Below are 13,909 nucleotides of genomic sequence, written 5' to 3'. Positions count from 1 at the left end.
TTGAAAGAATTTCTTCCACTTCAACTGCGCCATCGTATCCACCATGCGACTGGTGTGTTAGAGCCGTAAAGAAAAAGACCCATGGAATGTGGCAAATTACAAAATGGGTCAATGACCATAACTGCTTGGGTGACATGATTAGAAATAACAATACAAGCCTCACAGCTTCCGTTATTTCAAGGCACATCCTCCGTCGGGTTGAAGATGACCCTGGATTAAAGGTCAAGAACATACTAAGTGACGTTAAAGAAAACTTGAAGGTTGATGCGTCTTACAAAAAAGCCTGGTATGCCAGACGTAAAGCAATTGAGCTTGTGTTTGGATCTTGGGAGGCGAATTTTTTCGAACTACCACAGTATCTTGATGCCCTGGTTTCATCCAATTCAGGCACCGTGGTAGAGTGGTCACATCATTCGGATAGTTCGGATCGAGTTAAGACCTTTAAGTATGTATTTTGGGCGTTTGGGCCGGCTATTGAAGCATTCCACATGTGCAGGCCGGTTATATGCGTTGATGGCACTCATTTGCGTGGCGAATACAAGGGCAAACTCCTTGTTGCAGTCACTCAAGATGCGAACAACCACGTTCTACCAATTGCTTATGCCATAGTGGATGAGGAGACGATTTCCAGTTGGTCGTGGTTCATGGAACAATTAAGATATAATGTGGCGCTTGATCGACATCCTATCTGTGTCATTTCTGATCGCCATCATGGTATCATCTATACCATGACACACTTTGACTATTGGGAGGAACCTTTAGCGTACCATAGATTTTGCCTGCGACATGTTAGGAGCAATTTGATGACACACTTCAAAGGTTTACACCTTCGCAAGTTGTGTTGGGCAATGGGAAGGGCAAGACAATTACGCAAGTGGCGGATGTTCAGGAGAGAACTACGAAGCATGTTTCCAGATGCTTGGAATTATCTGTCAGCCATTAGTCCAGATAAGTGGTGCGACGATGGCCGACGTTGGGGTATTCTAACTACCAACATATCCGAAAGCTATAATAATGTCTTGCGCAGGACGCGTCATTTGCCAATTCGTGCATGCATTGATATGACATTTCATCGAACAGTTGAGTTATTTAAGACGAGAAGGGAAGATGTTTCACATTGTCGCCACCCTTTTCCCCCAAAGATATGGCGGCGTTTTACAGTTGCTGAGCGGAAGGCAGGCGCCCACAGAGTCGTTGAGTTCGATGGCCCATCGGGCGTATACAAGGTCATCACAGGGCGGCGTGTCGATGGTAAAGGAGGCAATACGAAAACCATCAGGTTTTTTGATAAGACATGCTCGTGTGGAAAGTGGCAGATATACAGGCGTCCTTGTTCACACGCTTTGGCGGTGTGCAGGAATAGAGGTGACAATCCGAGATTGCTTCTTGACCAGCATTTTACCAAGACAATGTGGGCCGTCCAGTATTCAGGGAAGTTTTTCCCACTGCCGCATCAAGATACTTGGCAACGGGCTGGGTGGGACCTGCAGGCTGACCCGAGCAAATTTGTTTCACGTCGGGCAGGGCGAGTTCGAGTTAGACGAATTCGGAATGAGATGGATGAAAGGGATGCAGACGAACCAAGAAGATGTCGAAATTGTCATCAGACGGGTCACAATAGACGAAATTGTCCGAATTATAGGTCTTGATTTGAGCGACTCCCTAGAAATTTGAAAGTAATGTTAGTGCATTTCTTTTTGCTCGTGGGGTTCGAGCTAGTTCATTTGTGTCCGAATTTCTGGATTTATTTTAAATAATTACATTAGTGACTTTCATTGTTCATTACTCAGAATTGTTGCTTCGTTTTGTACTTTGATATGTATTGAAATAACTAGTTTACGCGTGCAGCCCAACAGTTTTATTCATTGCTCGCTAAATCCCCTGTCCATTGATTTGTAACTTATCTGTTAAAGGAATGCTTGGAATGTGTGTTATATATGTAAGCACTCTTGCATGTACAGGATATGATATTGTTGTATATATTTTGGCAGGGAGTTATGGCCGCTTTATAGGGGAGATTCTGTCAAATTTTTTTATTAATTGGTAAAATATAAATACAAATACATTGTTGCACGCTATGAATACATAAAGGGATAACAAATGTTATTAAAAAACATATAAATACAAGGTAAGGAGTTTTAGGCGATGTATAACGGATATATGGTCAAAACTTGCTAATATTTTACATCCCTACCTTTTTGGGGGCTGTTAAAAAGCGGATACAGCATACTTTTTTGGATATTACTTATTCATTGTTCTTGCAATTTAATCGTTGCAGATATTTGCCTGGGATTATGGCCGACAACCCTATCCCTGCAGGCCTACATCCAGGACCATACGTGCACGACATTATATCGGAGGGAACTGCACACCGGGCACATTCCATTTTTCACGGACATATTCAGGGCAATCAGTTAGATGTCAGACGGTGTGACAGAGGATTTTGGGAGCATACGCCTATTCCTGATCCGGTTTGTCGTTATATTGCCTTGGCTGGATTTGAGGGCGTGCTAGAGAGTGGATATCAGATGGTTGATCATTCTTTGATCACAAGTTTAGTGGAGAGATGGCGGCCCGAGACGCATACATTCCATTTACCGGTGGGAGAAACTACCGTGACATTACAGGATGTAGAGGTGTTGTGGGGTTTGCACATCGATGGTCCACCGGTTATAGGGGTAGACACATACCGCAGCATTCAGGAGTGGGGAGCCATCTGTGAGGAGCTCCTTGGATTTTCTCCTGCAGTTGGATACTTTGATGGACAGAGGCTAAAATTGGGATGTTTAGCAAGAGCCTTGGATACAGGGTTGCCAGCCGATGCTTCAGATGCCGAATGTAGGCAGCGTGCACGCATCTACATCCTACTGATATTAGGTGGACATTTATTATCGGATAAGTCCGGAAACAAAGTCCCTTTGTTGTATCTTCCATTACTGCGGGACTTGGAAACTGTTGGGCAATATAGTTGGGGTAGTGCGTGTTTGGCGACTCTCTATCGGTCACTTTGTGATGCCACGCATCCTGCCAAATCGGCTATTGCCGGATCCCTTAGTTTTGCTATAGGTACATTACACTCAATAGGAACATCAATCTTCGATTTTTTTCATTTTATCATTTTGCAATTCTAACATTGATTCTTATTTTCTAACAGCTCTGGATTTGGGAACATATACCAACCATGCGTCCGGACAGAATCGCGCCATTGGAGCATTACCCTGGTCCATATGCAGCTAGGTGCGCGTTTCGCACCCATTTAGGTTTTTTTAATGGCTTTTGATAATCCAACCGACTTCAATTTGCCTAAGCTTGGTTTCCTACTTTATTAAATATATGTGGAATAATGACTTGGACGTACATAGAGTTGTTAGGCATGTTGTGCCCGCATTCCGAGATCAGCTGACAGGACTGCATCCTGAAGAGGTATTGTACATATGTCCGAACAATAGGCCTTTGCCAAAATCGTGTAAAAAAGGGAAAAACGTGTTTGGAAGCTCACCCTTCGAAATCATTCTTTCATTTTTATATTTTTTTCAGTTCATATGGCAGCCATATTCGGAGGACGTTCTCGCTTCTCTTCCTGCGTATTGTACTGCAGGTCGGGACATTTGGAGGTCCGTAACATATCTTATCTGCTGGGATGTAGTTGAGCCGCACCTCCCGCATCGGGTTATGCGGCAGTTTGGATTATATCAGTCCCTGCCTGCTATGAGGTTAACGGATAATCAAGCAGCTCTACATTCTATAGATCGCCGTGGTAGGGCGAATCAAGACTGGAGCACCACGCATAGACAATATCTTCATATTTGGACTGATCGACATGTGCATGTACAAGACGGCACTGTAATTGCAGATACTACATATCCATCGGATGAGTATGTTCAGTGGTATCGGGAGCGGACGGTGATTTATATCTCAAATCCGAGTCGATTTCCCGCTTTCCCAGAGGGCTTTCAGGGTGATAGCGCTAGGGCACAATATCTTGTACAGTTTGTTTCCAACTCACTTTTAATAATCACTTTGAGCGTATTGCAGGATTTTACTAATTTTTACCCAAGTATGTCATTCTGATTCTTATATTTGTTTTTGCAGAGCGATGCCATGTCTCGAATGTATTTCATGGCACAGGACTCTCTTGTAGTTAGTGATGAACAACACAGCGGATACTTTCAAGAGTTGAGCGATTTTGCATCCACGTCTTTGCATCATGTAGGAGAGTCACGCCGACTTGCATTCCGCCCTCCACACGTACCACATGAGATTCCACTCTACCCTGATACATGTCGTGTCCAGCGAGCTCCTAGAAATACCCAGGGAAGTCAGCATGGCAATGGGCGACGTCGTAGACTCCGATCACCAAAACCAACCATACAGACTAGCTTCCATGGAGGTTCGATGGCTACGGAAGACCAAGCTGGCGCATCTATTTTTGTCACACCTCAGACCGAAGGCATGCATGGCAGAGGTGTATCGATTGGCCAATCTCACAGGTCCCCTGTGATGTACACAGAGTTTACAACCGATACGGACTCACATCGCCATGTTTCTGAGCAATGTGAAGGAGGTGAAGACACAAGCACTGAAAATGAAGATGCTACACTGTTATCGCATATGACTCAGGTCCATACAATAGTGCCAAACCAACCACGTCGAAGCCAAAGAATACCCAAACCAACAACATGTGGTACTCATGGGAAACTTTGGCACCATTGATTGCACGCTACTTGTATTGTTATTGTATGAATAACCTTACTTATGGATAAAATGCCCTTTTGTTTGTGACATTTTTGTATATATTCTAAATTTTCAGGAATATGAGTGTTCCAATGCGAACGAGTTATCTTAGTTCTCACTTTATATGAGTACTCTTTTAAACACTACCAAATAACTGCAGTTATACGAGTATTCTTATGCATTATACAGCCCGACACCTCTATTTTATACACATGAAATCAGTTAGATGTCGGAACTTCGATCTTGAATGTTCGTTCAAGAACACGTGTCAAAAGGCAGTTTTTGTTACCAAATTGGGTTTGAAGTGCTCCTAGAAATTCCATTGCATATACATGCACTATGCATTTCAAGTCAATTTTGGTGATATCATGGTTATAAAAGCATGTGGACACATTTGATATGTATTTAATGCCCAAAAATGCCCTTTTAGTGTAATAGTGCAAAAATGACCAAAGTTCCTCACCCCTCGATTTCCAATGTAAATGTGTTTGTTGTGTTTTGAGAGGTTGGAGCATGTGTTTATGGTATATTACACGTGCGTTAGTCTTTAGAATTGATCCATGTTTGTCCAATTTCCGAATTCAAAGTGGCCGGAAAAAGGGAAAAAAAGTTGAAAAAATTTGCAGTTTCTGCAATTATTGCAGAGAATCACGGATCCGAGCTCGGATCACAAGGTGCCCAGAAACATCCGACCACGGATGAAAGATCCGAGCTCGGATCCAGTTCAACCCACATAGATCCGAGGGCTCGTCTGTCTTTCTGTTGAAACTGATCCGAGCCCTCTCAGATCCGAGAACTTAGCGAACCGATCCGAGCGCGGATCGGTTCGCGGATATAGTAGGATCCGAGCTCAGATTCGTGAGACCTAAGACAGATCCGATCCCTCGTCTGTACTTCTGTAGGAGTGTATCCGAGGTCAGCAGATCCGCTCTCGGATCCATCATGCGAAGCCCTCGGATCCTACTATCCGAGGTCGGATCCTAACTATACGAGTTCGGATACTAACTATCCGAGGTCGGATCCTAACGATCCGTCCTCGGATTTATATTCAAGCTTCCCATCCAAGGATCGGATCAGTGGTCTCTCTACAGCAAGTGTCACGCCCGTCTTCCTTAACCTTTCTTTGCTTTCATTTTTTTCCTTTCCTTTCCAACTAACAAACAAATAACATGCACTTCATAAATATAACTTATATAATTTTTGAATAACTTATATAATTTTGTTTAAATAAGATTGCGTTATGCAATTTCTAAAATTACGGTTGACATTGTAACATATATTAATGACTATTAACTATTATATTCTTATAATTAATATTCATCGGTGTCAACAAATAAATACGATTCATGCATGGCAAAGGAAAATTATAATTTGATCAAAAACATTTATTTGATACAAAAGGAAAAACACTTAATATTTTATTCACAACAAATACTCAACACCTTACATGTTAACAATTTCATTCTATTTTTACATTGATCTATAAAATAGAAAGAACATTGATCTATGAGATAGAAAGAACTATCATGTGTACTTTTTGCACCATTTAAATGTATTATAATTAAATAACGTATTTTCAACCGTACGATTACCAATTTTTGTTATTATAAAAGAATTATGCATGTATAGTAAATTATATTAACAAGATTATTGTTAATCTGATTTTGTTTTAGCTCATATTTGATGACTTTAGCCAGGTGCAAGTTCAAAAATAAATAAAATATTATTCCTCTAAACATTACAGATTTTTAAACAAAATTTCTCTAACCTTTCTCCGAAAAATAAGATTTTCGTACAGATTTTAAAATAACATTTTACTACCGACACCATTTTAGTAAAGGCAATTTCTACAAAACAAACAATATTTACATTTACTTTTAAATTTTTTATGGAGCTCGTAGATATCATTTTAAATTTTTTTCCTAACACTTTTTAAATTAATTTTCTAAAAGTCATACTTATAAATGTGAAATCTAACAAAAAAGTTAAATACAATTTTTGCAGGTCAAATTTAACAAATGCGAGCTATTTGCAAAATTTTAAATATTTGCAACATTTTTTAAAACAAAAATTAGAAGCTTTCTGCAAATAATTCCCTACCTCTCAAAAAATACCAAAATAAAAAAGATAAGAGCTCGCATTTGCTTTCTGGAAATAATTCCCTAACTCTTAAAAAAGGAAAAAAAAATTGAGAAGAGCTCGCATTCGTGGAATGCGAGCTCAATAAGCAGAGCTCGCATTCCACGAATGCGAGCTCTTGTAAGCTCGCATTTGTGAAAGTGAGCTCGCATTTCACGAATGCGAAGACCCCCCGGACGGAAATTAATCCCAAAATCACCCCTTTTGTAGAATTTTTTTAAAATTCATCACAAAGTTGGAAATTTCTCAGATACAAATCCTTTTGTGAGGCCTGCAAAGACAGTCTGGATTGGAAAGAGAGTTTTGAATGCAACTCTTGCAGTTATTACCTATGCCCGGATTGTGCTTTCGAGAGGGAATTGTAATAAATTCCGTAACAATTATTTGTTCCGTTTCTTGTCTATGTAGACTGGTATGAAACTAAGAAATGCTTCTAAAAGTGCTGATCTAAATCTTAATATTTTTTGTCCTAGTTTGGCCTCCCATTTTTCAATTTTATTGCTATCATTTTGATGAGATTACAATCAACACTCAATGGTGAGATCAATACAAAGAGATTACAAGTCCACTATTGCATGATAAACTAGGAAATGAAGTCCGTTCGATGCGTGGGATTCGGGCACCTGTATATATAGAGGACACTAAAAGAATTAGATACGAGTCAAATTATTTTAGATTAAATTAAATTACTTCTTTAATCATATGATTGAGAACGAGACTAAAATGATGAAATAAGTGTATGTAATACTAAACAGCCAACAAGCAAGGGATTGATTGAGCTTTCTTTTTCTTTTTCTTTTTTTTTTATAAAACATAAGTCAATATTATTAATAATCTAGTTGGAAATCGTCCAGCATGACTTGCTTGATAAAGTAATCTGCATTACTGGTAGAGGATACATTGAACATGTCAGAGATATATTTAATTTGAAAAATCATAAGATTTAACAGAGTTACAAAATATAAAAAATTACATCGTGAATCACAAATCATCAAATTTGATCAATTGAATAAACCACTCCATAGATATCTGTGTATGTCTATTCCCTCAGATCTGCTATCCAATTGGTTTAAACTCAAATATGATATTGAGATCTGACGAGAAGACTCAAGAATTTTTAGATCTAACATATAGATCTCAAAAAATTCTTAGATCTGAGAAAATAAATAACAAAAAAATAAAAACTAAACAAAACTCTTACCAGGATAACCTGAGAGAGAAGAAAACTTTCACCAAAGTAGTTTGGGAGAGAAGAAAACTCTCATTAAAATACTTTACAAGAGACTTTATTAAATAAAAGTAAGAACAAAGAGGACGGAAAAACGAAGGAAGAGGAAGGAAGACCTTGGCTTAAGGCCAAGATCTCCCTCTTATAGATAAAGAAGAGTAGAGAGAAGGTTTTAGAGCGAAACTGTTTGCTTATACAATCAATAAGATTTCAATTTTTATGTTTTCTTATACAATGAATAAGAATTCAATTTTTATATTTGGGGAAGTCATAATCTAAATATGCACCTGAAATTAAATCACATGTCAGAAGTGTCAGTTGTAAAGAGAAAAATTAGTAAGTGTTTATTATAAGTTGGAGCAAGATAAACCAATGCACTTAAATCATAATAGTGTATAAATAAGCAATCAAGTTGGGTGAAATTTATGGAGGATGAAGATGAAGAGGCGGTTGTGTGGTCATGGTTTGAGTGGTGATATTAATGGTCTCGGCGCCTGTGATTATTTGTCATGTATGCGAATTGTTGAAACAGACGGAGGAAGAGGAAGAAGAAGGGAGTAATTGAGGATGCTAAAATAATGGCAGGAATTGATAATTTAAGGCCAAATTTATGCTTATGTAATTGTATTGGGAATAATGTCTCGCTTGGAATACTGACCTTTAGGTAGCAATGACTGCAAAACGGAAGCAAATAGCCTTTTTATATGGATGGTCGCTTCCTTTGTTTGGCTGGCTGTGTTTTCTTTGTAGGATAGCCTAGGCAAAAAAGGGCATCCACGACAATTCAGCACCCAATAAAGCAGCCGTTAGTAGTACTACATGCAACAAATGTCTTACCATAGATAATGAAAAGACTATTTTACCCCTAGATAAGGAAAATAAACTTAAGCCCTAAACTCCTTATAATTAGTGTAAGGATGCACAGATGGTGAGATAAACACTAATTATAGCTGCCCTGAACTGCACTTGAGGAGACTTGAACTCATCAATTTGAGTACATTGTTTACTTGATGCCAAATACTATGATTACAAAACATGATCATCTCAACTTAACGATGAATCAAATGCACTAAACTGTGTTTAGTCTGAAGCACAATGATTTATTGAAAATTTGTGATGCAATTCAACATGGTTAACATTTCTTGAAGATCCAAAAAGTGGACTTAATTTCCTTATGATCCAAAAGTGGACTTAATGCAATTCTAATTGTACTGTAATAAAGATAATTAGCCAATAATTATGTACCTTAAAGCAGTAAATATACACACTAATACAAGAAATATATACGTGGGTAGTATTTAACCACGGATTCCAGCACACACTTTTAATTTTTTTTTTTTTCTCAAAACCATTATCCACCTTTAAAATTGGGAAAATTCACTTTTTTTGAAGGTAAAATGCGAAATTTTATTGATGAAGAAATTTCAGTTTGTAGACAATAGCAGAGGCTATCTATTCAATAATGATATTTACATTCTCCTAGACTATATCTGTACACACCCTATCAATACATTTCTGGGGGATGCCCCAATCTACAACTACTTCCCAGTTCTCATACGTCCTTGGCACTCCTCCAACTTACTGCAATAAGACGAATTGTCTCAACAATCTGCTTCAACATCGACGAGGCAGAAACACCACCATTCTGGAATAGTACCTGGTTTCTTGCTTTCTGGATGAAGTACACCGACGCAGCAAGTGCAACCCTGCAGTCGCCTGTACCGCCCAATCCAATCCATATCTCCCTCAGTTACTTTTGTTTTCTTTATTAGCTTACTAGTATTTAACAAGATTTTTTTTTAATTAGTTGTGAACTTGTGCAAGTATGAATAATTCAAGTTAAAAAAACGACAATGTTTTTATATATTTAATATTAAGTTTTGAAAATTAATGTGTTCCAATGTTTCACATCCATACTGATTTTTTTTAGAACTTCAAACACACTTTTGCTATAGTTTAATAACATTCATCGTACATTATATTGCATGCCCAAAAAAATGAAATACACTCTTTTTGATTATTAAAATGTTTATAATGACCATCAACTTAAAACTACATATTTATACTCAATTAAATAAAAAAAAAAGATGTCATAACTCATTTTCTCACGAATAAATGTTCAATTTCCAGTAGCACTAATACTGATGTAACAATTAAAACTGCACTAGATAAAATTAATCCATATTGATAAAACAAAATTATGCAAATTAGGCAAGGTAAAAAATTGTTAGAAAAGAAAGAAACCATAAGAAAAAAGATTCAATTTATTTAAAAAGATAGAAGTCGTAAAAATAAGAGAGAAATTATAAGAAAAGTTAATTAGAGAAGAGTTGCATATAAATATGAGTAAAACCTAGGAGAGAAGATAGCTTATTAAACTTAGTGCCTTGATATCTGGGTGTAGATTTGTACCAAGTTGTGAGATATCTGGGGCTTAATAGCCCATCTCATCTCTTGAATTGCTAATTTTGCTTCAATAAATTGTAGTTAACCCTAATTTTACTTCATTAATTACAATTTACTCAATGCTAGTAACATATTAGATTTTTCTAATGGGGTGTCCAATACATTAACCTATCTAAATCACCTAATTATTACCTTCCCTACTATTAATTATATATTTTCTCTATTAATTTTACTTTGCCAATTGCATTTTTATATTTTTTATAAATAATTTTATCTTTCTAAAATTTAACACCTGAACTACATTTTAATTGGCACTTGTCAGACAGATCTCAACTTTTTTTTTTTTTTGGTGCACTTTAGTCTAGTTTAGAGGTGGCAAATCAACCCACTTAACTAAATTTACCCATATCCGCCCATGAATAGATGGGTATGGGTATCTTAAATTTTTGTATATGGGTATAAATGGGTTACCCAATAATACCCATTTATTAAGTGGGTATTATTGGGTAACCCATCAAACTCAATTAACCCATTTAGAATTCTCTTCCCCCCAAGTCTCTTCTTTTCCCCTACCTTTTTTTTTTCAAATTTTTCATTTTGTCATGATGTTAACTACTTTTGTTTCATTATTATTATTTGTTGGTTTTATCTTATTATTTTATTTTCTCTTAATTTGTTAACTTGCTCATTTTTTAGCATTACCAATTTATGATAAATTTTAGCCTATTTTCTTATCTTTATAAAATGAAATTTTAAATTTATATATGAAAAAATGTTAGGGGTTCAAAATTGTTGGATTAAGTTTTTATATTAATTTTTGTAGAACTTAGTTCAAATTTTTATATTCTTATTATTCAATTATTAAATAATAGGTAATTTTGTGACATAGAGTATAAATGAAAAAAAATTGGTAATTAAGTTTATTGAACATTATAAGTAAATATTTAAAACTAATGATGGGTACAAAGAGTGGTATAAATTGATAACTTAATTTGCAAAAATGAATTTAAATGAATTTATAAAAAGTTAAAATAAATGGGTTATAAATGGGTAATTGGGTTACCCAATTCATTTTTTGACTTACCCATTTAATTAAATGGGTATAAATAAGTTGACTCACTTATACCCATTATCCATTTTACCCAACGCAAACCCGCTCAAGTCACCCATTTTGACACCTCTAGTCTAGTTAAAAAAAAGCACAACGATTGAGGCCCAACAATGTTAGGTCCTGAATTCAATTGAGTCCCAATAATATTAGTCCTGAATTCAATTCAGTCCCAAATGTCTCATGTATCAATTCCGAGAAAATAAAGAAATAAATAACCCTATTGCATCTTTAGTTCCTAAATTTATTAAATGGTGTACACCGTAGCTTTCCTGTTCTTAGTCACTAACTTGAGTGCTTGAAATATTACTCTTTCATATTAGGACCACAATGAAAATTGTTTAATTAATACTAAGTTCAGCATTTACTGATTATACCATAAAAATTCAATGGAACGAAATTTTTTAGTATTAGAACTCTGAAAGAAGACTGGTCTTCACGAATATTTATATCTAGGTTTGTCAAATAAGTGCCCACTCAAAATGAGCTTTAGGTGCTAGTTATTTGCAAATACTACGTACAATCAAGTAAGTGTCTACATATAGGAAGGGAAATACATAAAAGTCTATATACACATATGGGAAATTATGGGTAATTTACATCTATTATCGAATGCTCAACAAACAACTCTTAAGGAAAAAAAAAAAAAAAACTGTTAAGAACTAGATTTTCGTATCTTGGCAAGTATAAACAACTTTTCTAACAAGTACGGCCAATCACTTCTTACTTACCGTATGAATATGCACAATAATAATTACTATTTTTATAAAACGAGTTTTCTCGTAGACAATAGAAAGAAATTGGTTAGATCGGTGGATATTTATAGTTTTATACATGGGCACAAAATCATGGACGGGTAGATTTTGGTATTTTTTATTGACTATATTAAATTATAGAAATGGTAATAAATGAGTTTCTAAATCTTTGAATCTTGCCAAACTAAGAAAAAGAAATATGCAGCCTCTTTAGCTATTGCCAGATATAGGAAAAGGCAAGTACTTTAATTTTCTTGTATTAAACTAGTTGTGAACTTGTGCAAATATCAATAATTAAAGTTTAAAAAATGTTCTTATATATTCAATGTATTCTAACTGTTTAACTATCATACCTATTTTTTGAAAACTTCTAGACATGCTCTTACTAAAGTATTGATTCATGTACTACAATGCATACCAAAAACGAAAAAAAAAAAAAAAAAGAAAGAAAGATACTTTTACGATAATTAAAATTATCACAATGACCAGAAATCTAGAACTATGTCTTCTTACTCAATAAAATAAAAAAGATGCAATAATTCGTTTTCTCATGAACAAATATTCCATTTCCAACAGTACTAATCAATCTACTAATGTAGCAATTAAAACTACACAAAATAAAGTTAATCCATATTGATAAAAAAAATTATACAAATTTGTTTAAAAAGATAAAAATTGGTAGAAAAGAGAGAAATCATAAGAAAAAATAATTCAATTTTATTTAGAAGGATATAAGTTTTTAAAAGAGACAACAATTAAAGAAAAGTTAATTAGACAAGACTTGTATACTAATATGGGTAAAACCTAGGAGAGAAGATAGTTAATTAAATTTATGAAAAATCATCCAAAACGTCCATCACATTTTGTTATATAAAATTTTTCATTTTTCATTTTTAAAATATTAACTTTACGTTCTTTACAAATTCAAATTAGCAAATTTTGATCGAAATCTAAATTTCTAACTACTTTTTAGCCTAAAATCATCATGTGATCCTCATGCAGTCATATTTTATGTACAAAAAAGTTAGATTCCACATTTTTATTAGCAAAAATGAAAATAGATTAGAGCAAATCTCACTTTTTAAGGGAGAAAATGAAAATGATTTGGATTAGATTCAATTTCTTTAGGGATAAAAAAAGGAATTTGGGTTGGATCATTTATTTAGCTACAAATGAGAGCTATCCTTTTTTCGCCCAAAAAAAATGATTATGTATGGGTCATATGATAGATTCGGGGTAAAAAATGGTCGAAAACTTAGGATGGAACCAAATTTTAATGACTTGGTTTTGTAAGGGACATAAAGTTACTATTTTAAAAATAAATAATCAAAAAATACATTTGACGAAATGTGAAAGACATTTTAAATTATTTTTCCTTAAATTTATTTCTTTCATATGTGTGTGTAGATTAGTACTATGTTATGAGGTTCCTAGCGTTTAATTGTCTATTTCATCTCTTTAATTGCTAATTTTACATTCATGAATTGCAATTATCCCTAAGTTTACTTCAATAACAGCAATTAACTCAATGCTAATAAC

Source organism: Coffea arabica, chromosome 9c, assembly GCF_036785885.1.
Source record: "Coffea arabica cultivar ET-39 chromosome 9c, Coffea Arabica ET-39 HiFi, whole genome shotgun sequence".
NCBI lineage: Eukaryota > Viridiplantae > Streptophyta > Magnoliopsida > Gentianales > Rubiaceae > Coffea > Coffea arabica.
The sequence above is the reverse complement of the archived record's forward strand: the minus strand, read 5'-3'. Positions refer to the sequence as shown.